We start from the raw sequence: 24868 nt of genomic DNA, 5'->3' as shown, positions 1-24868 counted from the left end.
TCTACGTTCTGCCACTGCTGCGCTTACCAGACGACGATCCTGGCGGGCTTCTGTGCTACCTGGACGTCCCGAACCTAGTCTCCTGGTGTGACAGTATTTAAGTGACCAGTGACACTAGCATCGTTCCACAACTGACGCATCACATCCAGTTTGTGTGGCAATTCTCCGAAATGATCTCCCACCATTCGGTAGGCCACAATTTAATCCTTTCAGAAACGCTCAGCTGGCTGTACGAAGCACGAGTGTGTCTCCACATCATGGTTGCCTGCTAGCTTCACACATTTGCTCCATACTGAGGCTTCTGGCTGTGAGCATTCCCTATTAAAAGGCAGACACATATGGCACTCTCGTAGCTATGTCAATACGCTATCTGTTGACGGACGACGATGAAACCGTTATCAGTACATCTACTACACTGTAGGTTTCACATGATGTCATCGGATGACAATCGACGTCGTCTTTTCAAGCGTACTAATCTTAATTTCCAGCACTGTAACTATTAGCAAGAGCGGAGAGACAATCCACCATTAAACTAGGCGGAATGACGCCAGGGGTACACAAATTTAAACTCAGCCAAAGACCAAACGATTACTGTGACACTGCTGGTGAACAGAAAGGCGAGGTAATCCCAGAGGCTTGGTAACAACGTATTTCAAAAAGCAAATATCTACTAATCTTTGCAGTCCCACTAGTGCGGTGGCAAATAGCTACACGGGCTAGAGGTGCTGTGAAAACTACCAAAAGTACATATGCCCTCAACCCCGTGCCGTACAATCACCGGTTGCCGCTGCCATTACTCATCATCCGAGTTCAATACATCAGCGCAGCAGAGTTATTCGGCACATAGCCCGCTCATTTGTCCAATCCACCAACACTGTCTCCCACCCTGCTCGCGCAGGCTTTCCCACCTAACTCTTTGCCACCGGCGCGAACTCCAGAGGTCAGCCCGCCGTCGGGGACGATTACTATGGCGGTTACATGGAAAGATCCGAATAAATAATAGACAGGCCCGCCGCACGGCACAATTACTGATCCTAAATAAGTTAAGTATGCTTTGGCATTGTTGCATTATTGTACTCATTTCTGATTGTGGCTTAGTGCCTAACATTTTAGAGTGTATCTAGTTGCCCAGTGGTTCTCTGTATGACCAAACTGAACAGGTTTCTATATTTGACTTTGTTATGCTCTTCAGGGGGTATTTTTTATTATTTTAGCTGTACTTAAGTTCTTTCGTGCTGCACCCACAATATGTAATGCTACACATTATTTTTCTGAAGACGGGTTTATTTTATTCAGATTCCAATACATGTTATTATTTCCCATACTTTCTGCTACAAAACTCTATTTTCCGATGTAATCTCCGTTCAGTGCCACTCGCGGCCTTACGTCTCCCTACTGGGGGACGAGTGTGGCAGGACTACGAACCCAGACGTCCAGTTGTGCACCGAGATGTTTACGATCCGTCGCTCATCTCGAATTAGAGTGTCCGCAAGTTCTAACATTGCAGAAGTCTGTAGCAATAATTAATGAACCCTATAGATCACCCTTTTCACGACCCTCAAATATTACGCATATCCGTGTGTCCTCTGAAATTAATTCAAGCGCGGTCTCTTCATATATATCCATTACGTAAATCTTCCTCCCATTTATATCGATGTTAATAAGTTTATGCAACGTGTCATACTTCGCTGTCATCTTATTTTCTAAGTACCCCTTCATGCTGCACAGATGCTGCCACGAATACTCGATTCTAGTCTCAACCGTGGAACGGTTTCTACTTCACTTACTGCATCATCGTCACTGTCGGGTGGTAGTCCATCATTACCGTGTTCAGATCCATTAGCAGTCAACTTACATGTGTTGGCGAATTGCAGTATTCTGTTGTCATTAAAATGGGGCTGCTTCAGTTGAGAAATATTGACTGTTTGCTCCTGCTGCTGTTGTAGCGGTTCAGATTATTCGAACGACAGGTCCTATAAATGAGAAACATTGCTGCTGTTGCTGTGGTCGTGCAGACAATAATACATCGAACACAAGTGTGTCTTGGTCCTACGGTCCCACTAGCACTGGATCAGAGGCATGTTGTGCTGCTGTAAAAAAAAGTAATAAAAAGTTAGTGTAAATGGATACATTAAAAAAGGGTAAGACAATTATTATTATTAATTATTGGTGGAAAAATACCTCATTTCAAATGTAATAGCCTTATTCTGTTTTCTTTTCTGGTTGGAGGTTGTGGCTACCATCCTCTGACAGCACTTCACTGTCATCGGAAATATGACGTACAGAGCTTTAATGAGTGTTACATCTGTGTGCGGCCGACCGACACGCGGATAGGTTTCCGTGACCTTGTTGCGATAATGAGATACGCTTCACCCATTGAATCGCCGTGCTTTTTTCCACTGCCAGGTCCCCGTAAACGTTCTAAAAGCATCTGTGATGCTCTAGTTTTCGGCGCAAAGAAACTCAATTACAGCTCTCGGCAACGCAGCTACTTTACAGACGCCATTTTGAAGGATACATCTATCGTCCCTAACTACTGAAATCTCATAAAACTCTAGGAGCTGAAGTGGTATTATTCCAAGATGTTCCACGAGAAAGTGTGAATTTTTTCAACCGAAACTGGACGAGGCAAAAATCTGAGGCATTAGTTATTGAACGCCGCTCATACATATTATACTGTAAGTGGGTTCCCTTCTCTTAACTGGAATTTTTTATGGTAAATAAAAGAGCTGTTAAACTGAGCTGCATGTCTGCCTACCTCAAGCGCGAACACCACTCCAACAACATCCCAAAATACGATTTTCTTCTTTGGCGTATGTGTTGCAGTTCGAAAATGTGCTCAGAGTAGTAGAAATCCATTTGTAGCATCCAATTCCATCGCACTAGAAAATGAAGGGACTTAGGGCGCAGCTACCTTACAGCGGCGAGATACAAACCCGTTTGCATTGTGATGAAGAACGACGTTTCAGAGAACACGCGGCACGAAGCGTTACTGTTTCAAAGAAGTAATGGAATGTAGAAATAGTAACAGAAATGTCACTCTTAAGTCCGTTCCAGACTTTCTACTTACTTGTCTCAGTTGACTGCTCGTGACAAGTGAGTCTACTGACTGTCGTTTGTCTCGAATGGTCATTTTCGTTTACACACCCACGTCATAATTTCGTGTGTTGTGAGAACTGTCTGCGGTGAAAGGGATTTTATTAAGGACTACCCTCTTCCACGGAAACATGGAAATATAACAACTAAATTTAGGTAAAAGCGAATTCATGGTAACGCCCTTGACAAATGTCGTATGATGAATTCTTTACACTACTGAGGACTGAAAGAATGGGGAAAGTAACGTCCATGCCGCTTAGAACATGTAAGTGTATTTGCTCGAGAAAATATTTAGTGGCAAACACATCAAACAACATCTAGAACGCAGTGAATACCGCCTTTCTGATTTATGCTTCGTGTTGGTAGCCCTGCGCCTGCTATACGGACGTCTGCGTCACAGCTATCGTACAAGATAAGTAATTTAAGTAGTAATAAACTGTTTTTAACACCTTAAACTAATTTATTACGTTAATTATAGTGCTCTTCAAGCGCACCATGTAAAGTTTTTGTCTTACTCGCGTATTTTCACAGTAATCACGTAAAGTTCGTTGTGTTTACATATCGCGGCCAGGCCGAACTTTTGAGCTTTCAGATTAAACTTCATACCGCAATGTTAAGTGCATTTACTGATAGTTTAGTGTGCTAAATACGTTTGCTGCCCCTTTATATCTGTAGAGTATCGTCGTCTCTTAAGTAATTTCCAGTAAAATACTTCGGAACCGCTGTTTACATAGTCGCGAGTAGGCCTAATTTTCCTTACACGTATTTTCATTGTTTTCCGGTAACTTAATTGTCTGTCTGTCACTAAAATCGTTTTGTACCATGAGTGTAAAGTGCCTGACGTGCCGTAGAATCGTTAGCTCTGGGGTCTAGTGTGATGGATGTAGTAACTTTTTTCATTGGGGCGATTGTAGTGGCGTGGGAATTGGGAAAATGAGCGAGACTCATCAGTGGTTCTGTAGGCTATGCAGTAGAGATAGAAAGATCATGGAACAGGAGGAGAAAATTGCAGCCCTTCAGGCTGAGTTTGATGAGGCTAGGCAAGAACTGGGCAGGTTAAGGGGGGAGAAGGGAAAACAGGCTTAAGGAAAAGGCCAAGAAATTCTTCTGACAGCTTTGTTATGAATGTACAATCTAGGTTTGACCTGTTGCTTCAGTCCGAAACTGATGAGTCTCTCACAGAAGTAGATGTAGACAGGGCTCAACCGACTTTCAGCAGCAAATTGAATAAGAATGTAGGGAAGTCTGCAAGGAGAAAGAAAGTCTTGTTGCTAGGTAGTTTGCATGCTAGGGGTGTGAGCCAACTTCTGCAGGATGAATTAGGGTCAGAATAACAGGTCACAAGTTTTTTCAAACCTAGTGGTGGATAGGGGCAGGTTACAGAGGATTTAGGTTCACTATGTAGAGGCTTTACTAAGGAAGATACCGTGGTTATTGTGGGTGGGCCAGGCAACAGTATTGACAGAGATTCGGGGTACAGCATAAAGTGTGACCTGGCAAAGACTGCAATAACATCGAGTCATACCAGTGTTGGGTTTGTGTCGGTTCTGGAGCGCCACGACCGACCTCATTTGAGCTCCTCTGTCAGGAGAGTTTATTTGGAGTTGGAACGGCTACTTGGATGTGGTGCAGGGTCACACATTGGTGTGGTTCCTGTTCATTCACTCTGTAGGTGGGACTATACTAGACATGGCCTACACCTCAACAAGAAAGGGAAGGGTAGACTGGCTGGGCTGATAGCAGGAAATTTAAAGCGGGGAGGAACTACATCTCATGGTGGAAACTCTTTTTTAGTGTAAGATCAATGTCCAGTGGGAAACCCAGCCAGGCAAGTACTAAAGATGTTAAAAAAGTTCAAGATACAAAAGTAAAGTGAAAAATAATGGTAGTATATTTAATCAAAATATTCGGGGATTGAAGAATAAAATTGATGAGCTTCTGCTTTGTTTAGAAGATATACAAACTGAGAATGTAATAGATGTACTATACCTGTCTGAGCATCACATTGTCACTGATATGCAAAAGGATAGCATCAATGGATACAAATTAGCTGCACATGTAAGTAGAGATAATATGATGAGAGGAGAAGTTGCCATATACGTCAAAAGCTTCCACAGTGCAAAAAATTTAGAAACTAAAAAATGTTGTGTAGAGCAACATATGGAAGCATGTGCCACTGAACTTAAACTAAATGACGGCACTTTAATAATTGTAACAGTGTATAGGTCCCCTCAGGGAATTTCCAACTATTTCTAGAAAACTTGGATGCCTTGTTTTGTTATCTGTCAGACAGGGGGAAGCAAATTATCAAATGTGAGGATTTCAATGTTGATTCCCTGAAAGAGTATCATAGGAAGAATGACCTTGTAGTACTACTCAGTTCTTTCAATTTGAGCTCCGTCATTGATTTTCCTACTTGGATAACAAAGAACAGCAGTACATTGATAGATAACTTTTTTTATAGACCAAGATAAGTTTAAGGACATAAATGCTTATCCTGTTGAGAATGGTTTTTCAGATCATGGTGCACAGCTAGTTACAGTACATGACATAGCTCCCTGCAGTATATCAAATCAGACTTTCAAAGCAGTGCATTCAATTAACAGTATAAATATTGCAAACTTTAGGGAAAGCCTACAGCAGCTAGACTGGGATGAAGTGTATAAGGAACCCGATGCAAACTTGAAATATAACTTATTTCACGATACATTTTTAAGGGTATTTGAAAATAGTTTTCCCAAGAAAACAGGTAAACATAATTCGAAGAAAACATACAAAACACCTTGGCTAACTAAAGGAATAAGAATATCTTGCAACTGTAAAAGAGAACTGTATCTAACAGCAAGAGAGAGTACTGACCCCAAAATTGTTCAATATTATAAAAACTATTGTGCGGTACTAAGAAAAGTTATTAAAAAGTCCAGAAGCATGTGTATCATGTCTGAGATCAGTAACTCTGATAATAAAATTAAAGCAATTTGGAATATTATTGAAAGCGAAACAGGGCAACCAAGAGCATAGGAAGACTTTAGTGCCACAAAACTGAATGACAAGTGTACTAACAAACAATCAGAAATTGAAAATATTTTCAATAATCATTTTTTAAATTTTGTGGAGAAAATAGGATCTAGATCTTCACTAGATGAGGCAAGGCTACTAATAGAAGAGGCCATACCTGTGCAGTTTGAAACAACTGTAATTCCACCACCCTCTCCCTCTAAAATCAGTAAACTAATAAACTCACTGAAAAGCAAAAGCTCTTTCAGCATTGATGGCATTTCCAGCAAGGTACTTAAAGCTTGTTCCCCACAGAAAAGTAGGATTCTCAGCCACGTATTTAATAGCTCTTTGGAGCCGGTTGTTTTCTCCGATAGACTGAAATATGCCATTGTAAAACCATTGCATAAAAAGGGGGATACGTGGGATGTCAACAACTACCGCCCAATCTCTCTTCTGACAGCTCTATCAAAATTTTTTGAGAAAGTAATGTATACAAGAGTAGCCTCCCATATTTGTAAAAATAAAATACTAACAAAATTTCAGTTTGGTTTTCAGAAAGGCTTTTCAACAGAAAACGCTTTCACTGATCAAATAATAAATGCTCTGAATAACTGGACATCACCCATTGGTATTTTTGTGGTCTCTCAAAGGCCTTTGATTGTGTAAATCATGGAATTCTTTTAGATAAGCTAAATCATTATGGTTTGAGGGGGCAGTGTATAAATACAGTAGTTTAATTCATACTTAACTGGAAGATTGCAGAAAGTTGAAATAAGTGGTTCATTTAATGTTAAAACAACAGCTGATTCCTCAAACTGGGGGCTATCAAGTATGGGGCCCCACAGGGTTCGGTCTTAGGTCCTTTACTGTTCTTGATATACATTAATGACTTACCATTCCACATTGATGAAGATGCAAATTTAGTTCTTTTTGCTGATGATACAAGTATAGTAATAACATCCAAAAACCAAGAACTAAGTGATGTTTTTCACAAAATTATTAACTGGTTCTCAGCAAACGGACTATCTTTAAATTTGGATAAAACACAGTATGTGCAGTTCCGTACAGTAAATGGCACAACTCCAGTAATAAAAATAGACTTTGAACAGAAGTCTGTAGCTAAGGTAGAATTTTCAAAATTTTTAGGTGTGTCCATTGATGAAAGGTTAAACTGGAAGCAACAAATTGATGGTCTGCTGAAACGCCTGAGTTCAGCTACGTATGCTATTGGGGTTATTGCAAATTTTGGTGATAAGAATCTCAGTAAACTAGCTTACTATGCCTGCTTTAATTCACTGCTTTCGTATGGCTTCATGTTCTGGGGTAATTTATCGTTGAGTAGAAAAGTATTCATTACTCAAAAACGTGTAATCAGAATAATTGCTGGAGCCCACCCACGGTCACCTTGCAGACATCTATTTAGGGATGTAGGGATCCTCACAGTAACCTCACAGTATATATATTCACTTATGAAAATTTTTGTTAATAATCCAACCCAGTTGAAAAGTAATAGCAGTGTGCATAGCTATAAAACCAGGAGATAGGATGATCTTCACTATGCAGGGTTAAATCCGACTTTGGCACAGAAAAGGGGTAAATTATGCTGCCACAAAAGTCTTTGGTCACCTACGAAACAGCATCGAAAGCCCGACAGATAGCCAGCTAACATTTAAAAATAAATTAGCAGAATCTCTAGATGACAACTCCTTCTACTCATTGGCTGAATTTTTAGATATAAATTAAGGGAATAAGACGACAACAACAACTTTAACATTAGTGTCATGCAATATTTTGTGTAATGTAATATCTTGTACAGACATTTTTTATTAACCTGACACGTTCCACATCGTTACGAAGTGTCGTATTCATGATCTATGGAACAAGTTTTAATTTAATCTAATCTAAGCTGTCTTGATTTATGGCTAAGAGACAAAATCGAAAACAAATTTTGTTGTCACATTAGCCTAACTTTTCAATACTGAACTATTTTCATGAAAAGTCGTTTATCCCCGTACGTTGTTATTTATGCATAACGTAGACTTACTCTCTGTCAAACGTAAACACCTTTTTGCTTATACGCACCTCGTCTCTCTTGTCAGATAACAGTAGTGGGAAAAAATATTGAGACCTTGTGTAACTCTTCACTGTGTCACGAGAACAAACTAATAAATAAAATTTAACAAGACACGAAGACACAAAATTCGTTCCTGTAATATGAGAGAGGGCGGAATAGGTGAACTAACGATATTAGCAGACGCCGCCACTGAACACTGCTTCTGCGCATGCGGAAGGTGGAACACGTAAGAGCTCCATACTCGGCCCTATCTACAGATACTGATATTATAGACAGACTCCCGTCGTTGTTGGGAGTTGACTTACACACAGGGGCGAAAGGCGCACACTCTTCTGGTTGTCGATTTTCACCAGCAAATCGTTAGTGTAAAAGGGGCTTAAGCCGAAACTCAAGGACCACTAGAACTGATTCCAGAGCATTTTCCTCCTAAGCTGCACAAGACAGCAAACAAGTGTCCCCAAGAGTCGCTGATGGAAATCAAAAGAGTGATATACGGCGATTCAACAGCCTCCTGAGGAGTTCCGACAAGCACGATGTAGCCGTGAATACACATGATAGTGAAATCGGAACTAACGGAGAAAATGTCGCAAAGAGGTCCTTGAAGAACCTCCATCAGAAGTTTCAGCCGATTTTGAAAGCAAAAACAGCTAAGAATTGTATTTCGTCCCTGAAACTGACGAAAACAAATACTTTTGTCAAAGACCACGGGAAAATGCAAACGCAAGCACCAGAAGAGCACTAATAGAAAACTCCTCTATCGTCCTCGGGGAAAAAATAAACTACTAAACACACAGCAAAGTGTTGGTGAGGAGAAGATAAGTCAACGAAATTTCGTAACTAAGAAGAACAGCAAGAAGGCGTAATGAACCTTGTTTTCAGATGAAATGAGGACAAAACAAAAAAAACCATCAGACAAGCTCAGAGGCAAAGTGTCACAAATAACGACGTCGAAACCTAGGAGCGAAGATCTAGGAGGCAGTTCGTGAAGATGACGAACAGTAATATTGCTTAAGCCTTCGTCCAGAGAATATTACACACTTGTGGGCAAGCAAACGCATCAGTTGCCTAGTAATAGTGGTGAGCCGACTGGAGCGACGATGGCTTTCCAGTACTCCATCTAGCCCCAGATAAAAAGTTTCCTTAAAAATCACGCGTGTTACGAAATTTTATAGTCAGCAGTGCTTAACGAGACACAGCATAGATTTTAATAAAGTATATGCATTTTCATGTAAAAATATTATGTGGAGCTTTCGTAATGTTATCTTCAATAACCTTCGAATTTTTCAAGAAAAGATAAACTTTAGACTAAATATGAAAATTACTAGCAGAATACCGGGTATTTAACTGCAAGCTAGAGTATAGTATTTACAGCACCGTAGTCTGTAATCTACAGCAAAAATAATGGCGTGTCACGTGTCAGCAACTTAGGAGCAGAGTTAATTAGAAAAAAACTGTGGTAAGTTCCTTTGGGAACTTCATATCATCCATCGTATTCACAGATGGGACCACCTTTACGTGGAGTCGTATCTGTAGCTTTCATAAGAGTCACCTGTGGGATAGTATGCAGAACGCACGTGGATTGATGACAACGATTCATCAGCATCGGTGCAGCAGGAATGTGTGGGTCGGAGTGATTGGCGATCGTATTTTGGGACCAGTCTTCCTTCCACCTCGCCTAACAGGCCGGAAACATCTGCGTTTCTTGCGAGTAACTGTGCCTCCTCTGCTGGAAGAAGTGCCATTGATGATACGAAGAGTTATGTGATTGGTACATGATGGTGCTCCAGCCGATTTCGCCGTTAACGTCCGCACGATCTCAACCGTGGCTTTCCTGGCCGATGAATCGGACGAAGGGATCAAGTTGCATGCCCTTCTCGTTCATCGGTTCTCAACCAGTGCGATTTCCGGTTATGGGGCCATCTCAATAGTATCGTGTAGGCAGAGCCCATTCCTGATGTGGTGACAATGGAGAAGCGTATGCATGCTGTCTTTGACACTTTTCGGATGCAGCCTGGCCTATATGACCGTGCGAAACAGAACATGCTACGGCGCGTACACGCATGTGTTGCGGCACATAGAAACCATTTTTAATACATACTGTAACTGCATGGTACAGCACGTATTAGACCGCAGTCTGTGTAACAATGTATGACTGAGGAAAAGGTCTCTAGTACGGAGACCATGCATTTCCGGACGTAAGTTCATTAGACCTTTTTGTTCCGTATCCCCTCAACGCTCAGTCTCTAGAGTTTGTCCATGGTCGAAAAAATCACCCTGTATAAGCAGCTCCGGACCTGATTCACAGGTTTATTTGCTAGAAGTATTTCTTCAATGGTGTTTCGCCGTCGGACACTACCGAGTTTATCGACGGAGAACTGTAACCTCGGATAGTTATGTATGGACACGCTTTGAACATGACAAAGAAACCAAGACTGCACATCTATAGGACTGATAGAAAGTGAACTATCCCGTTAACTGCAGATCATTGAATGCCTGTTTTGTTACGCTGTTTTGTCTTTTCTGCGTTGACCCTGTTCTGTATATGCGTGTTGGAAATGAGAAGGGGTGTCGAGCGCTGAGTGTTTGCGACTGCGGATATCACGGCTGAAAAATTAATTTTAAAATCTCTTTTTTCTTTTACACTTCTTTTCGTTTCTTTCAAGAAGGTCATCATTAGTTCGCTGGATGCGGGCTCATTTACACTCCCGATGACGCTTCAGTGACGCAGGTGGCGGAAGCAAGGACCCGTAGTACGGACACGACCTGGGTGGCAGCGACGACGGGCATCACATCGTCTGCTGAAAGAGCAAGACGCAGGAATAGCAGAACACACTTGCTCTGGAGCAGAGAACTGAATGAGTGACTAGGTCAGACTGAAAGGACAACACCAGTGTCCGATAGTGTTTAAAATATACGAGAGCCAAAGAGCTAAACATTACATATGCATTACCATAAAATTTAATCGGAAAACCTTAAGAAGTTCTGACGTTATATTCAATACTTGCCATGAAAGTAAACCGGGTATGCATTAATGGAAAATCTATTCACAGGATATTTTGAATTTTAGAAAAGAAAGAAAATATGACGCAGACTATCAATCTCCATCACGTGGTAACATAGCTGACGTTTCCCCACATGCCCAGTTAGTAATCCTAATAAGGACACATAATAAGCAAACAGCCGCCGGTCTAAGCCGTAATTAAGGTAACTCAAATTAGTGAACTCACAATAAGTTCCTTAATTATCTTGGCACCACTTAGACAATGTCAAAGGCCCATTGTAACATACTGTGACTGTTCGTACAGGCACTTGCCCCATCTTGAGCCAGTACTTCCGTTTAAGGTGGGTACCTATGCCCTTTATCACTATATATGCACTTTCCATAACAAAACCGAACGCACTATCCCAGTAGAGTGTGTCTTAAACTGTTTAATCACCATCAATAGAGAGTAATTCTTGGTGTAGAAGTTTACAAATGAAACGTAAGGACTGCTACAGAAAAGAGGACGACGACGACAACAAACACATGTCCATTGTTCACTACATTGGATCAATAAACTAACTGTGGAGACGCCCGTAAGAAACTACATGGACAAGTATAAAACTTGTTCGTACCAACAGCCACAAGATCTTCGCATATTTAGAAGCACAAAAGATACACAGCAGTAATTTTAAGACTATATATCAATTATAGACAAATAATCATCAAATTGCAACTGCAACACACGCAACGAATACTTCTAAGTACTAAGGCGTACGTACAAGCAGGAACAAGAAGTGCACACAAAACTAAAATATAACTATGCAAATATAATACTTGTGATACCCTGGTCTCCCTAACAACATGTCCACGGATCACCCAACTAAGTAGACATGTAACGAACAGTGATACCGCCAGTCTTAATTTGATGAATCATGTTACGCACAGTATACAAACTCTATACTTCCCGGATAGCTTCTCGGCAACGGGCGAACTTTCTCCTCGTCAGTAAACAATACTCATATCATGTCACTAAACACTGAATCAGCCAAATTTCAAACTCTACTTAAACGACCTTAACACAACCTAATACAACACAATAGACATATGGTTGACAAACAAAGACACGTGACATGTCCGCGTTATTATCGACCACACGTTACAGTGGGAGCACTCCCAGTGAAGCTATAATTTGTTCCCCAACATGTGATTCCTGACAAAAGAATAACACATACACTACTGACACATGTTACAGACCGGCTCTGACAACAGCTTGTAGATGATGACCGCAGAAATAATACTAACAGTTGGACTACGCATACAATACATGTGAACCTAATGCCTGCACTCACATCACAAAGGATCTAGTTGGAGCTACATCAAATTCCCGAACACGCGACATAAAATAGTCCAGGAACACAAAATCCCTTTACTCTGCCTGTAAAACCACGCCGACAATGCGTATGAGTTGCCAGCCACCGACAACAGTGCTGGTGAAACCTAACCGAGGCTAGACAGTACTTCCACATTTCAAAATAGGCTAACAAGTAATGTGAGAGCAGCTATAACAATTCAGTATTGCTGTGGCCGCATACTTCGGACATAGTAGCGCCTACTTCATCGGCATCCCACTTTCCGTCGACCCGTCATGGGATGCCTGCGTCACAGGGGGTATATTCAGCAGGAAAACCTACATCGTCTGTTTTGTCAAAACAAAGACTTAACCGGCGGCTACAAGACAATACTCGAACAGGTCTCCATTAACAGCCGCCAGGGACCGCTACCCGTTCGCGGAGCCGGCAGAACAGCTTCACCAGAGGTTGCAGCGAGCTTAGGAACTACTTGGCTCCGCCAGGCGCGTGATCGCAAGTAGTTCCGGCAGATACATCCGCCAACGGGCTTTGTAAGTCTGCGCACTGCTGGCAAAAGGCAGTTGGATGCACCGCTCGGAAAGACACAGAACTGCGTCCAGGCAGCCATGGCCAAACCCCTCTTATAGCTGGCTAGTCTTTTGGTATAGCCGCCGAACCTCTTCTCGTTGTAGAACTGTTTGTGTTCGTTCCCCGTCAAGAGTCGTGTCTTTTTTATTATATGTTATTTTATATTTGTGTCGATCCGCAGTCAGGATATATTCAGTTGTTCTTTTGGATATTGTATTAGTGTTTCGTTTTGGTGAGACCAATAAAACTGTTCCCGGACTTATTTTTTTTTTTTTTTTGTATTTCTGTTCTGTTACCGCAGATACTTCAAGTATGACATCCACTTCCAGCCACTGCGTGCTGTAACGACAATGCCTGGCTTCCTCGACTAAAGAAAAGGAGTGCTCACATAAGCAGACAGAAGTGCGAGTGAACATTTCAAACACCGAATGGCGAGAAGCATGACGCGGGAACTGAACAGACACGTGATTGTAGCTAATAAAAGGCATCACACCAACCTACCATCTGACCAACCGACCGACCGACAAATTGAACGTGTGTAAGCGTTTTCATCGACCGACCGATGAAGTTTCCTTGCCGGAATGTCGGGCAGGTATTTCACCCGACGGTTGATCCAGCCCTCTTCTCCCTCTCCCTCCCAAAATCTACCCAATAAATTTTGCCGTCTGTAGCACTGCTGTTCCAACTATCAGTCAAATTTCGTCTTTTGTCCCTGAGGGTGGGATTAAATGTTGTTCTACTATACATAACAATGTGTGAGGTTGACGAAACCTTAAGGACAGGATTTATGGAGAAATTTAAAGACTGCGGACGTTTGTGGACAGGTTGTGTGAAGACTATAGGAATATTCTTCTTATTAACTGTCGCTTGGCCTTTGGAGACCATACGCGCTCTCTCCATTTGTCTTCCAGTGCTCTCTGTTCGTGGCTTTTGTAGTCCATTTTCCTCCTTACTCAGGCCCATTGCCACTGCGTCCTCGTCGATGTCATTATTCTATCTGGTTCGTGGCCTTCCTCTCTTCTTTCTGCCCCCTATGGCTCCAGAGAATGCTAGTCGTTCCCTCTCCATCCTAATTAGATGTCCAGCCCACATCAGTCGTTTGACTATTATCAACCTGTTGATGTAGTCCCTTCAGTTCCTGGTTTTTAAGTATTCTCCACTCCCGTGTTTCCGGGTCTCTCTTAGGTACCAAAATTTTCCTTGATTTTTTCCTTTCAGAAACTAATAATCTTCTTTTCTAAATGTGAATGGTGCTGATGAATATAGAGCTAGTTTCAGAATTACACTGTAATATATCCTAAGTTTGAAGCTTATGGAAACAGCTCTACTGGATAGCACATCTCGTAGGCCAAAATCAGCTTTATTCGCTGCTAATATCCTCGCTTTATTTCCAGTTTCCATTGTATTCTGTCCATTGATGATGCTTTCCTAATATTTGAAGGTGTCTACTCTTTTAAAAGTGAGATCATCAACTGTCAGAGGAATACCATCATTGGGTGTCTTGCTCACGATCATGTACTCTGTTTTCTTCTCATCGATTTATAATCCTGCTTTCCTTGCAATGTTTCTGTAGGAACTTGTCATGTGTTATAGTTCTTCTCTGTTTCCACTTATTAGGACAATATCGTCCGCATAAGCAAGACGATGTATTTTGTTCTTACCCATCTTTACTCCAACTGGGTTTACTTGGTGTTCTCTATCTATCTTTTCTGAAATCAGCTTGAAAAGAATTGGAAATAAAGCCTCTCCTTGTCTAATGCCTGTTCTGACTTTAAACTCCTATGAAACTGTTGTGTTGGTCTTTTCTTTACAATAGGTTTCCTCCAAGTACATCTGTACAAGGCACATTAACTTTCCAGGAAATTGAAACTATTTGGGATCCCTGGTTATTGTGCTCCTGTGTATGCTGTTGTAAGCTTTTTTGAAGTCAACAAATACCATGTGTATGCCAACGTTATGTTCCCATGCTTTCTCAGTTATCTGCCAGAGTGTAAAGAGGTGAACACTGGATGACCTGTCTCTCCTAAAACCACACTGATAAGTCATCTACAATTTCTTCAGCGAGTTGTATCACTCTCTTGAGTAGGCACTGTGACAGTATCTTGTAGGTTACATTAAGGAGTGAAATTCCTCTATAATTTTCCTAATCCAGAAGGTCATTCCTTTTTAAAGTGAGCCGCGTTATGGTCGTTTTCCAGTCGTTGGGCGTTTTCTCATATACCTACACTTTCCTTATCAATTTTGCAATTCTTTTTACCAATTCTGGCCTTCCATTCTTTATTAGTTCACGCACAATTTTATGTCACGTGAAGCTTTATTATTTTCTAAATTTTTAATTATTCCCTATGTTTCTTCTTCACTGGGTGGCTCTACTTTGGTGTCAACTGTGTCTGGCACGGGGACACATCCAGTGGGGTCTTGGCAGTTTAGTAAAGCAGCGAAATAGTCTGCCCAACGCTGTTCTCCATCATCAGTTGTGAGGATTTTTCCTTCGGTGTCTTTAATACATGTTTCTCTCTTTTTATATTTTTATGTTGCTTTCTTTACGTTTTGGTACATCTGTCTTGTCCTGTGATGAATACAATCCTCTGCTACCTCTTTTATTAGTTCCTTGTAATACTTCCGTTTCCCTCCCTTAGCATAGTAGCTGTTTCCTTTCCTATTCTGGTGTACTTTGTCTCTGAGATCGTAGTCTCTCAGATTTTATAACCACATCTTACTAGCCAATCTTGTTTCTTCAATTTTATGCTGACACAGTTGGTTGAACCACGCTTTATCGGGTTTTTTCCGTTTACCCAGTATCTTAGAGGCTGCACTGTTTACTCTCTCCTTAATTTGAGTCCAGTGATTTTTCACATCACGGGAACTTTCCAGCTCATCACAACTCATTAGGCTTTCTGCTACTGATGAGTCATACTTTCTTCTTACCTTTGTTTCTTTGAACGTATTTCTGTAATAAGGTACAGTCTTTTTAGATATTCTGCACTCTTTCTCATATTTAATGTTCATTTTACTTATCACCAGGAAGTGATCAGAGTCACAGTCTGCTCCTCTATAAGTTCGCGTATCTTTGATGCTATTTGCGTAACGCTTCTGAATCCATACATGGTCTGTCTGGTTTACTGTATGCCTGTCTGGTGCCATCCATGTTCATTTATGAATGTCCTTACGATGGAACACTGTACTTACGATGTAGAGATTATTGTAAATTGCGGAACTGATCAAATGGACACCATTGTCACTGGTTTCCTTATGGAGGCTTGCATTACCTACGGTTCTCTTAACCAAATTTGACATTAAAATCACCCAATACTATTTTGACATTGTGATTTGTCAGTGAGTTATATACATTAACTAATTCAGTGAATAATTTCTCCTTAATCCTTATCCTCGCATGGTGGATGTGCATTAGTAAAGGATTTATCACTACTTTGACCTCTGATTGTGATGTAGGATATTCTGTTATTAATAGATTTAAATTCTTTCACTGCTTTCATTATTGGGTCATGTACATAGAAACCAGTACCTAATTCATGGCGTTTGCCACAGTCTCCATACAGTATACTTCATGCGATCATCTTGATTGATCTTACACCCTTCCATCTAATTTCCTGGAGGGCTACTACTTTCAGCTGATGTTTCTCTAATTCTTTGGTCAAATTCAACACACTTCTTGGTCCGTATAGGCTTCTGACATTCCATGTTCCAAAAGAGAAATCCGTTGTCCGCTGCCGTTTCCGATTCCAGTTGAGACATTCCTGATCCCGACGCTCCTGTAGAGAGTCCAGACCCAGATGAATTTATATGTGAGTGGGGAGGTGACCCTCTACACAGCCCCCACCCTAGAGGACAGCGCATTTTGTTCGGATGAAACTCCTAGAGGCGCTGCCTCCTCTACGGCTCTTGACCTGTCCCTGGCCAGTAAGGTGCTAGTTTTGGTCTGCAACGTGTATTTTATTTCGAAACTTCCTACCAGATTAAAACTGTGTGCCGGACCGAGACTTGAACTCAGGACCTTTGCCTTTCGCGGGTAAGTGCTCTACGAATGAACTACCCAAGCACGACTCACGCCCGACCTCACAGCTTTAATCCCGCCAGTACCTCGTATCCTACCTTCCAAACTTCACAGAAGCTCTCCTGCGAGCCCTGCAGGACTAGCACTCCTGGAAGAAAGGATACTGCGGAGACATGGCTTAGCCACAGCCAGGGGGATGTTTCTAGAATGAAATTTTCACTCTACAGCGGAGTGTACACTGATATGAAACTTCCTGGCAAATTAAAACTGTGTGCCGGACCGAGACTCGAACTCGGGACCTTTGCCTTTCCCGAGTTCGGGTCTCGGTCTGGCATATGGTATAGAGTAGGGCAATGGGCAATGCTATCCAACCCCTATATGGAAAACGAAGAAGTTCGTCACGAGGTATGAAGGACCGTACCAAGTAGTAGAAACCACATCCCCCGTTAATGTTAACCTTCAGGTGCCAACTAGAACAACGATAGTACACTGTGGGCGGTTGCGGCCATTTAAGGGTTGTCCGGTAGTGATTCCAGGCATGTCACAGGAAGGGAAGAGGAAGAAAGACAGAGTGGTGAGAGGTGTTAAGCACAGGGAAGATAGAGTACTGCATCCCAATAGTAGTACAGTATTTGTAGTTTTTTGTTTTCTTGTTGTGTATCATTGGGTTTGTATAGATTAATTAGGCACTGTATTTCATATCTTCTACGTGTTTTAGAGTATTGTGAGCCTGAGAGGAACTGCAGTCTTTTTGAAGAGGGAGGAAGGGTGGTGGTGATCCCTGTCCTCAGGTAACTGAAAAGGGGAGCGTTGAGCAAATTTGTTGAAGTGAAACTGAAGAGCGATTGCTGATCTCGGCAGTTAACAGCCGGTATGCCGAGATGACAAGGGAGGAACTACGGAGCTGCTATAGGGGGAAGGTAACGGTATATCCAGCCAGGGTTATAAGCAAAATCGAAACACGTGCACGGTACAGTTATTTTTAGCCAGGGGAAAGAAACAGACTGTACAAGGGACATCGAGGACCCAAAATTGAGCTTGCAACAGGTTAGAATGCATTGGATCTTCTCCACCTTGATAGTAATAGCAAATTGCTTTGAGCAGGAAGTATTTGCAGAAGCGAAACGTATAGAGCTCGAGGGGAGAGGAATTTTAATCAATGGAAGTGCGTGTAACATAATAGGACCAACCTTCCATCTGCCGGCATCAATTTCCGGAGTCACGCAATTGAATCTTACACAGCCACAGCTGTACTGGCCAGAAGCAACTTTAGAGTTTTAGCCAAGGCAGAATCTCACCCTTTAAATCAAACTCTAGAGTCAGGTCTGTTGATATCCGTAAACCATTTCATGTCAGAGCAAGAGGGGCGCATATCAGCTGAACAGCTTGTGCAGCATGTCGCTCAATATAGGGAAAGGCAATGGCAAGTAACGATCGTTTTGAGCACCTCTGTGCCAAGTGCCATCGCAGCCTTAACTATGTTGTCTGTTGTTTTCATTCTGATCAGGCTGAATGTGAATTTCAAGAGGAAACTGATGGTAGTCCAAATTCCAGTGGACTGGATACTGAGGGCATAAGACAGGTACGTAAGGGGTTGATCGAGCACTAAGTGGAGTGGTCATCCAGTAAGGAACTTCTTCATTTTGTCTCATGTCATGTGACCGAGCGAGGTGGCGCAGTGGTAAGACACTGGACTCGCATTCGGGAGGACGACGGTTCAATCCCGCGTCCGGCCATCCTGATTTAGGTTTTCCGTGATTTCCCTAAATCACTCCAGGCAAATGCCGGGATGGTTCCTCTGAAAGGGCACGGCCGACTTCGTTCCCCATCCTTCCCTAATCCGATGAGACCGATGACCACGCTGTCTGGTCTCCTTCCCCAAAACCAACCAACCAACCATCTCATGTCATGTGTTTAAGAAGACTAGACTACATCTAGGTTTTCTAATAGTAGTAGTAAATATGTCATAAGTAAGCGCTGACCCAAACAAGTTTGGGACTTAGAGGTCGATCCGGGGACCGGAACTTTTTGAAGGAGGGAATAACGTAGCAGTACCACAGTTTAAGATAAGGAAGTTAGGTTTGGTGCAATATTTCTTAGCACACAAGTTACAGACAGGTGCGGGCCTGTTGACAGTAACTTACGCTGACCAGCAGTTGCGAATTAGAATGGAGGCCACAGAGCCATCGAATTGCTGAAAAGGGAAAATGCAGCAGTTTGCATGGCACAAGTTACAGCCAGAAGGGGCCCACTGGTGCAACCTAAGTGTTATGACTACGTGACTTGGAGCAGCGTGTTAGCATAACAGAAGCGCACAGCCGCATATAAATAGGTACCGGTTTTCTGACAAGTGGGATTCATGTGGGGCAGCACTCTTGGATGGCGAGGCGTGTCACACCACCGGCTCCATGCAGTTGCAGGTAAAGCGTTAGCGTTTCAGTCCACAGCGGGTCACTGGTTCGACCCTCTGAGGCCAACACAGCGTCCGTAGCCAGCCAGTGGCAAGCCACTCGACGGCTCATTACCGCAGGCAGTCTTGTTGGCTCCCAACATACGCCAGAGGCATCCCGAGGCGACGGCCGCAGATTTGGCTGTCGGATCACAGGCAGTTGTGTCGTCCACTATCTTAACCACGACAGCAAATAAGCATGCAGAGGGCCACTCTGCGGCTTCCAGTAAGCGGCGCTGAGGCATCAAGGACGAAGGCAACTGAGTCAGCTGCCAGCGCATGCTGACGTCATCAAAACAATGCAGCTGTACATGGCTTTCATACCGCAGTATGTTGCACGGGTTGCTGCGCTAGCCTTTCCGCGCCAAGCTGTTTTGCAGACAGCAAAATGGTGTTCTCGGCATCACGGAACCCTGTGACATAGAGAGAGGGGAACATGCTACGGTAGCTGGGAATAATAAAGCACATGAAGATTATGGCCGAGTTTCAATATGCCGCATCCTCACAGTTTCCATCCACTTCCAAGATTCCTCCACCTCACGCCGACATCTACATTTGGTAGTGAGAGCTACACATACGACAATGTTTACTGGAATACTCTCATTCAAATGCCAAAGGTAGCAGATATTAAATACAGGGAGCGAAAAGCTATTTAAAATTTGTACAAAAACCAGGTGGCTGTTATAAGAGTCGAGGGGATGAAAGCGAAACAGTGGTTGAGAAGGTAGTGAGAGTGGCATTTTAGCCTATCCCTGACGTTATTCAGTTTGTATATTGAGTAAGCAGTAAAGGAAATAAAAAAAAATTGGGAGCACGAATTAAGTTCAGGGAGAAGAAACAGAAAACCTGAGGTTTGCCAGTGACATAGTAACTCTGTCGAAGACGGCATAGGACTTGAAGACCATTTGAACAAAATAAGCAGTATCTTGAAATGAGGATATAACATGAACATCAACAAAGGCAAAACATTGATAATGGAATGTTGTCGAATTAAATCAGTTGATGCTGAGGGGTTCAGATTACGAAATGAGACACTTAAAAAATAGTAAGCGAGTTTTGCATTTGGGTAGCAAAATAATCGATGATGGTCGAAGTAGGGAGGATAGAAAATGTAGACTAGTAATGGCAAGAAAAGCATTTCTGAAGAAGGGAAATTTGTTAACATCTAGTACAGATTTAATTGTCAGGAAGTCCTCTCTGAAAATATTTTTATATATTTAGCCATGTATGGCAGCAAAACATGGACGCTAAACAGTTTAGACGAGATAAAAACAGGAACTTTTGAACTGTAGTGCTAGAGAAGAATGCTGAGGATTAGATGGGTAGACCACGTAACTAATGAGAAGGAACGGTATAAAACTGGGGAGAACAGACATTTTTGTGATACAACTTGACTAAAAGAAGGAATCAGTTGGTACGATACATTCTAAGGCATCAAGGGGTCATTAGTTTCGTACAGGAGGGAAGCGTGGTGGGGTGAAAATCGTAGAGGGAGACCAAGAGATGAAAACAATAAGCAGATTCAGAGGTATGAGGTATGCGGTTGTTAGAGATGAAGAGGCTTGGAATTGGATACTTTTGTATGGAGAGCTCCATCATACCAGCCTTGCGACTGAAGACTAAAAAACAACAACATTTAAAATGAAGGTTGTCGGAGAATTTGCCCGGAAATCGGCAGACTGATCCATCTAGTCGAAAGAAAATGTTTACATTTCGTCGAAATATTTGCCAATGCTTTCTGTTACTGGTTAGATAGGTACGGAACAGAGGGAACAAAAATGTGATAGACTTTGGAGGAAAACGAGGCTACAAAGTGACAACTGATTTTATTGGGGTATAACAGATATTAGGCGAATTCGGGAGCTACACTGTTCAGGAAGTTACTGACACCATTATAGGTGACAGAATAATGTCAACAACCAACAAAACCAGTCGAGATCCTGAAATTAGCCTCTACGAGGGTCTGCGGAAGGGCTTGCAGTGCAAAAGTTTTGATATTACGAGAGCATGGCTGAAATGCCTGCGTTAACTGGACAGAGCGGATTAGGTTGTGGACATGGGCCAAAATGAGGTTGCTGTCAGTTGCACTCAACATAAAAACTTTATTTGTCCACACCCAGTATTACACAAGAATGCTAAACACTCAAACTTGTAATAGATCTCCTTTGATTAACTTTAGATCGGCTGAAGCCTACTCTCATAATCCAAGATGCAAGGCTAAAGTAAGAAATTGACATAAATGTTTGTTCTGGAGGTGCCACCTAAAAATATTTTCTAAATATTCAATCTGAAGGCTGAAGGCCTCAGGTCTTTAATTTTAATGGATCTCGGCTGAAGTCCGCATATTAAGCAATAAGAAGTGTTTCAATCCAACGGCAGAAGGCAGAAACTTAAAACAAGTGAAGCAAATTCGGCTGAAGGCCCCATACCAAAACATCAGAACCATATGCCATAATGGCAAGACAAGAACATTAATTCAAGAGTTATTAAAACTCGGTTGAAAGCCACACACCAACACAATAATTTAACGGCTTAAAGGCTTAAAAGATTTGATATAAAATTCGGCTGAGGGCCCGTATAAAAACAACAATCTGATGACTTAAGGGCAAGACAGAAAATTAATTTAGGATATATAAAACTCGTCTGTAGGCCACACATCAACCAAATAACTAAAACTCAAACAGTAGTTCCAAGGGTCGGACTGGAATTGTAACACTAATGCCCGTTTAGGCGATACAGGCGGCCTGATCAACAATCTCTTACTCGAAAGGCAACCCAACCGACAGACAGCCAACCGATCAATCAACCAAATCAGTTCTGCTCGATGCAGCCAGCAAAACGACCACAAGCTCTTAAAAAATGTTGGCGCCCACAACGACCAACAAACGGTTCAAATGGCTCTGAGCACTATGGGACTTAACACCAGAGGTCATCAATCCCCTAGAACTTAGAACTAATTACACCTAACTAACCTAAGGACATCACACACATCCATGCCCGAGGCAGGATTCGAACCAGCGACCGTAGCGGTCGCACGGTTCCAGACTGAAGCGTCTAGAACCATTCGGCCACAATGGCCGGCAACAACCAACAACACCACAACCTTCGAACTGCATACCACACTGGACAGCAACAACACGACCAGAAAAATACACCGCCGAAATCTCTGTCAACGACCAGCGCAGGAAACTGGAATGCCAATGTCTACAAGACAGAACATACCGCTGATGAACTTCAATAACAGGGATAGATTAAGTTAAGTTCCACAGGAAAACGGCTGGACTCTTACCATACATAAATACATACGTTGTTCTCCGGAATGTTCCAAAACCGAGACCTAGATCAAACGAAGAAATGTAAACAGTTGAGGCTCGATAGTAAGTTAATTGAAGACACAACTTTCATGTCCAAGATCGGTGGCGACGAACTTCGTAGCTCTTGCAGGCAGCACCTCACACTCCAACCACACTTCAACACTGCCAGGAGCTCCAGACCAACTCCACTCAACAGGGGCTTGCTTGCTGCTCCACGCGAACCGACCGACTGGACTGCTAGTCCGTCAGTGACTGCTGCTCTGTCGCGACTGCACCGGAACCAACCATGCAGAGTTAACGCAACTGACATCTCTGAACGGGAAGAAACCGATCCAAACACGCGCCGTCGATGAGAAGACCTACCAAACGACCAACCATTGGTCATCCCCACTGGTATTGGCTGTGAGGACCCAACTGGGGCTCTGTCCCCGACTGCACTGCTGGTCCGTCTCGAAAGTGACTTTCTTCCTTCGGACGGAAGATGTCCCGGAGACACTGGCTCCGACCCAGCCATGCAGAGGTAACACAACCAACGTCTCTGCTCAGGAAGGAACAAACCCAAATACACGTCGATGGATGAGACGACCGACCAAATGACCTACCAACAGTCGTCCCCACTGGTACTGGCTGTGCCGATCTCACTGAGGCTCTGTGCCTGGCTGCACTGCTGGTCTGTCCCGAACAGGTTGTAGACACTCGATGACCCGGAAATACTATCAGTCGCTCCAGAGATGGTATGACAGTCAACTTTTTAATACGCTTTGCTGCTGCTGCTCATGGGCAAGTAAGGCAGGAAGTTAGTGATGCCAGTGAATGGAATAACAAAATGTGTTGGCAGTACTGTAATAGAAGATGACAAACAATAAATGGCATGAACACATGCTGTACACAGCTCTACCTCCCCCCCCCCCCCCCCTCAAACCTCAACCCAGGGGTCACATACCAAAATGAAATTGACAGGCAACTCCTTAATGAAAGAAGAGACAATGGCCATGAGAAAGCAACATACTTCCTTGGACCTACCCCTGAAGAGGTAACACCGACGCACCGACTGACTGACATCCCTGTAGGATGACCAACTCAAAACCGTTCCCATGTCAGAAACAAAACAAGCGAGATACCCACTCTGACTTCACTATGCAGAGGAAACACATGCAGATAGTTAACCTGACGTCCCTACATGGAAGAAGGTACCGAGTTGAGCCTCAAAAGATAATAAAGTAGTAGTAGTAATAATAGTAGTAGTAGCTTTATGCATCCATAGATCCCTTTTTACGAGGATATAGGACATGCCAAAGTCTTTACAAATTTAGATCAATTTAAAATAAGCTAATTCGTATACACATATATTTACAGACTTCTAGTTAGAAACAATCATTAGATTTACTCCTGGTATAGAATACTATTTAAAAAAATAACTTATTAAATAATGTAATGCCACATTGTTCACTCATATCTCACTATTAGTCACTGCACACTCTTTATGCACATTGTTTCATAACTCTTCACACACACACATACACACACACACACACATACACACACACACACACACACACACACACACGCACACACACTGGTTATCTCTGGGCCATTTTCTGTACCGTTACTTCCCATTTGCTATCCTGAAAAACTGAGTCAACGACCCTCCATAATGAGTGAGATGTTAAGCTCAGATAGAGGAAGACGTGTTGGTATTGTGCTATGCATAGCTTGGGGGTAAGTATTTCTAGAAAGGAAAAAAAAGAAGGGAAAAACATAAATGTGGAATGTAGGACATTTTATAATAATAATAATAATTATTATTATTTGTATAACTTTTTTTTATCAAACTCCTACTCTGTTTTTGCAAAGTAATTATTCAATCTATAAATTCTAATCCATAACAGGTACTTTCCAGCTGCTTTTTAAATAACTGTGTTTTGGAAATTTCTTTAATCTCTTTTGGTAATTTATTGTACAATTTTATTCCTTGGTAGAAAGTGCAGTTTTAAGATTTA

Source organism: Schistocerca nitens, chromosome 4 (genome assembly GCF_023898315.1).
Source record: "Schistocerca nitens isolate TAMUIC-IGC-003100 chromosome 4, iqSchNite1.1, whole genome shotgun sequence".
Lineage (NCBI taxonomy): Eukaryota > Metazoa > Arthropoda > Insecta > Orthoptera > Acrididae > Schistocerca > Schistocerca nitens.
This window is presented reverse-complemented; position numbering follows the sequence as displayed.